We start from the raw sequence: 5447 nt of genomic DNA on the forward strand, positions 1-5447 counted from the left end.
AAGAATGCCAACATAAATCAACAAGAGATGCATAAAACAAGCAACACTACCACCTTCCCTCATGACCAAAACATAGTGTTGTCAGTGAGTACCTACCTTGAAGCAACTCTACATGAAGTTGCATGTGCCAACCTGACACATGTGGTGCACATCCAAGCTATGCATCACATGGGCCTTGCTTGTTGCTCATCAGCGAAGCCACACATATGAAAACACTAGATGGTTTAGTAATTACTGTCAACAACCCACATTCAAAATACATGTAACTTTATGGTTGGGACTGCCTGATGCCCAGCTTGAATGCCCCACACATATCAATGTAGTCCTAGCACTTAGATCGCATGTCAAACAGCTAGCAGAGATGTACATGTAAACTTACCAAGGCTAACAAAATTATACAGGTTTGAAAAGTAAGACATACATAAACCACAGGTTGGTGGATGAGGTGACTCACAAGGAGATGGATTTATACAAGACTGCCTTGTCAAATAGTTGTGTGCCCCATGGCCCAGTCAACGCAGGTTTAACACCCTGTCTCAAATCATTTGATAAGTCATACTTTTTGCCTTATCATAAGACACAACCCTAATGGCTCAAAGTAAAGTGCATGATCAGTAAGAGTTAATCGACCTGCAATTGACATAGATTCAACTTGTCACGAAGTGAAAATTTTAGCAAGCATTTAGACAAACCATTGCTTAAATTTCAAATAACTAGCTCAATTGAGAAGAAAGGAAATAACCAAATTGAAGTTACCTTCCTTAGAATCTATAATGAGGCATAAATCAAAATATAGTTCCTCTCCTTTCAAGTCCAACTTGAAAGTAAAGCCCTAATACCCAATATGAATATTAAGAAGGTAACTGCAAGGTTTGGGCGAGCGGCCATCACCATGGGTTTGCTTCCTTTTAACTTGTCTTTGATTTGTAGTATTTTTCAAGCCAAAGCTCTGTCTCTGCTAGAATCGCCTCAACTTTTTTAGTTTTAACTTTGATGGTTAAGCATTCGACTATTCCTCAACTCTACAAGCTTTCTTATACTTCCTAAACCTTTTCAATACAAGCTTCAATCTATTTCAGCACTGTGGGAATCAATGCATGTAGTTGTGTTCCATGTAGGCGAGATGGAGAATCCAACTCACCTCCTGCCCAAGCACAGGAAACACTAGCCATTTCTTAGTTTAGACAATGGCCTGTCATAGATGAATTCCCCACCTCAAATCACCTTGATCACATCTTCCTCCAAAGCAAAGCTTGACCCCTACTCAGTGTTGAGTTGTTTGACCTCTTTAGGGTTTGTACCCTCATCAATCCTTAAGTTAGCTGGAAAAATACTCCAATAAAATTTCTTCACCTAGTTTCATATGTGTCAAACTCAACTCAAAACTTTGCACATTGCCATTGATATCCCTTGATCAACAATAACTAACCGGTTCATGTCTCCTACTATGCAGAAAAAAAATCTCGAGTTATTACATGCATTCAAGCATGTGAATAGTCCAATTGATCAAATTGGACCATAATTCCTAGCCATCATCATCATAGTATTGTCCCAACTATTTGGACCTCATTTCCTAAGCCAAGCAAAAATACACTTTAATTTCCAATAAAAGAATTATAAAATAAATAGAAGGTATTTAATATTTAATAAAAATAGGTATAAACCTTGATCTAACCATTCCAGTTTCGTGACATATAATGCAATCTAGATATAGAAAGGGAAATCTAACCTTTTCTTATTACCATTTTCTTCATTTGTCGTCTACAATTAAGAGTGCAAGAGACCCTACAAAGAAATTTCAATGTAAAACTGGAGCACTTCATTACCATCAAGTCATCAACTATGGCAAAACAAGTGAACTAAGGAAATTACTGACTTTCTGCCTTTTAGTGTGGAAGCCCCACAATTCTTGTCAATTAAAGCCAAGCTTTTTTCTTTTGAGAGTAACAAGATTTTTATTAAGAAAGAACAAGAATATATATATATATATATATATATATATATATATATATAACAGTGTTAAGAAATCATCCAATTAAAACAAAGAAGAAAAAGGCCTCCACAAACAATGGAAGAATTCAACCAAGCCATTGCAAAGAGACAAGAAGCCCTGGCCTAGTCAACCACGAGCCATTTAACCTTCTAAAAGACCTCTTCTGGAGAAAGGATTTATCCTGTAAGGATCTCCTATTAGGCTGTTATGCTCAAGCCAAACTGACCCATAAAAAAGATAAACGATTGATTATAGATGTTTTATGAACGAGATCCCTTGCTAAGACATAAAGTAGAAGTGAACTACATCAAGATTAGACCAAGTCCTATTTAACACCTCTAGCCTTCTCGGTATTCTCATGCATAATGACAACAAAGAAATAGCCTTTATCTATAAAATCATAACATCATTAACATCAGAGGCTTGAACTAGCTATGTGGAGCTTCGCCCTCTTTTTATCAAATGAAAGAAGTAAGAAGTCATTAAAACAGGAAAGCAGAGGAGAGAGGCACGAATGGCTAATGGTACCAAGCTATTAAAATATACCACTTGCTCCTATTTTTGCAAGTTTATTGAACTTCCAAGAATTTTTCTTCACAGTGTGTGAATAGAAAATTTTTCTTCATAGTGTGTAAAACACATTCCACCGAGACCAATACAAGGATTCTCCAAGGTCTGGTTGGAAGCAGCAGAAATTCAATCCTGTGTAGCTTATACGACATAACTAGCTCTATCCCTAGTTTGTCAACACCATCTCTGCGCAGTTGCCAGGAAAATTGAGGATAGACTGTACCAAAATATGAGGATAGTATGTCCTTTAATGAAAGGTGGGATAACAAATCTTGAGCAGCGATTCATTACAGTAAATCCAGGCATATGTTTTTTTGCACGCATGGATCATATCCACCACATGTACCACAATAGATGTGAAAATGTGCAACATGTGCCACTGTCAACCTTCAACCACCTACGTGTGCCACATTCAACTTTCAACCACGCCACATGTGACACTAGTGATTCACAAGTGGCCAACATGTGCCAACATGCCAATGCACACATGCACCAGATGTGCCAAATGTTCCTTCCCTGTCCAGGGTATTTTGAAAAATAAAATGCAGGACAGGTTTTCTTATCTTTTTATTTTTTCTTCTTCTCTTAACCATCTGTTTGAATTAAGGAGTCCCATTTGATCGATATCACTGACAACCCAACTTGATTAGTGGTATAGATAACTTTGAGTCAACACATGCAAATACATCATGTCTGCCCTTATCTATGAACACCCATTCGATCCTCTAGGCTCAAAAAAACTAGTCAGCCTGTTATCTTTCAAAAAAGAAAAAAAGGTTAGAATAGAGGTAGTTTGCAGAACAGCCCACTACAGAGTGCTTACTAAACATATACAAGACAGATACATTAAGATGCATAGGCCATGCAACAACCCATTTAAATTAGGGGACAATTGAGCCATTTAAAATACCTATAAGGTGAGAAATATGGACAGAAACATCCTTATCAACCCCTGAAACAGCCATTACAGCCCTGTTACAGTAAATTTTTTTAAAGAAAATGTATCAGCCTAATATGGGACCATTATAGGCTCATATTGGCCTATAATGGGCCCGTACGACTGTTATGGCTGTTACAACTTACAGGCCTATTATGGGCCATTTTTTAAGAATGGACATTACAAACCCATATCGCATAAGGGATCTCACCATTACCATTACATAACAACCATTACAGCCACTATGTACCCTTTTTTATTACCATGATATGAGCAAGTACAACTTATCAACTGAAGAATGCTAACCTTTCTAATCCAACAAGGTACTTCTCACATACCAAGAAAGAAAGCCGACCTCCATTTGAATTTGTAAGTACATCAAACAGATGTGTACTGGTAACTACATCAGCGATAGTAGGAATTGTTGGTGCTATTCGAGAAAAAGCTTCTCCCCCCACTGTACTCTCTGCATCTATCTACCACAGAGATAGGAATGATGAATCCTGATGCATATAACAAGCAACACCCTACCACATAGTGCTATCAGTGAGCACCTACCAAATGGAGAAAAGATAATCAGTTCCTATACCTAGTAAAGAGGGATCTTTTTCACGCTAGCACCTACTTTACAGATAGTAAGTGATACTGCCAATATAGCATTAGCACCAAGCTGACCATATTAACACAACAACAAGATCATATCAGATACATTTTTGCAACATCACATGCAAAATTAACACAAAACTAATACAACAAACATCAATAATTGAGGAACAACCATGATACCTTCTGCTTGCACCAGCCCCACTCATTAACTATTCCATCAAGTTGTTGTACCATGAAGTTATCAATGCCAATTTGCTCGGTTGGGTCCTAAAAAGATAACATAAGCATCAACAAGCTCACCATCAATACCAGAACAGCACATTTCAAGAGTGAAATGCTAATTTCTAAATAGAGGCACCAGAAACATGCTCACCTTCAATAGATTCCATGCAGCCTTATAAACATCAGGCGACTGCAAGTGGAAATTTGAATGCATTGTAAATTCAAGAGAAAGAATAGAGTATGGACAGAAAGAATAGAGAAAGTGTAGTGACTTAAGAGAAGAAAAAAATAAAAAAAAATAAATGAGATTTCTAGATGAAGCTTAGCTACAATAACATGTTTTATAAACTCAAAAAATGGAAAAAAAAAATGATAAATCTTCTGCCTCAGGGTATAGCTCAGACATTGTGTCTTGTAGATTTGCTTCAAAATCATTAGTGGAAAATCTCCTTCACCAGACAATCACAATTATCCATTTGACAGACTTTTCCCCATTGCATTCAATCCATGCAATAAATTGGCCTTTTCCCCATCACATTCAAACTACTGGATATATTTTTGTTTTTCCATTTACAGGCCATCTACCAAAGGCCTAGAATTGTCCAATGAAGAGTTTCTCTGAGGCCCACTTGATGGAAAGTCTATATTGCTGAAAGGAGCAACCTGTCTATACAAAATAGATGTCTTTCAAAAAAAAATCTATACAAAATAGTGGCCCGAAGTAATTGAGTTAGACCATTAAGTACTACGTCATGCAAACATACCTGTAAAATGAGAAAGATGGTGGTTTCAATGCTAACACCAACACAGATTTCTGCTTTCACATGGTAGAAATCATGGTCTCAAGGAAGTAAGGTTTTAGGCATTTGCAACACTGATCGGGACACTTGAACACCATTATGTTCACCCATACAATCTAGCAGTTCCCCTAACCAAACACCATTTCTTTTCATCTTTCAGTCCTAACGTTTTTTTCATATTTCACCACAAAAAATAATAATAATAATAATAATAATAGCTGGAAGACTCTCTTATCATCTGATCATGGTTAGATGATGACATATAGAAAAAATGAAAATCTATAATGGTCCTTGTTCACCTAGAGAAGTTTAATAGCAA

At 36.9% G+C, this 5447-nt stretch overlaps 1 long non-coding RNA gene across 1 annotated transcript; it reads right to left on the minus strand.

The window, feature by feature from the left end:
• Positions 1 to 3539: 3539 nt before the first annotated feature.
• LOC131246002 (uncharacterized) lies at positions 3540 to 4761 on the minus strand. The gene is made up of 4 exons (XR_009171068.1): positions 4480 to 4761; positions 4287 to 4373; positions 4090 to 4170; positions 3540 to 3976 (listed from the first exon to the last, which is right to left on the minus strand). It is a non-coding gene; the product is annotated as an uncharacterized LOC131246002 (long non-coding RNA).
• Positions 4762 to 5447: the final 686 nt, after the last annotated feature.

Source organism: Magnolia sinica, chromosome 5, assembly GCF_029962835.1.
Source record: "Magnolia sinica isolate HGM2019 chromosome 5, MsV1, whole genome shotgun sequence".
In the NCBI taxonomy this organism is placed as follows: Eukaryota; Viridiplantae; Streptophyta; class Magnoliopsida; order Magnoliales; family Magnoliaceae; genus Magnolia; species Magnolia sinica.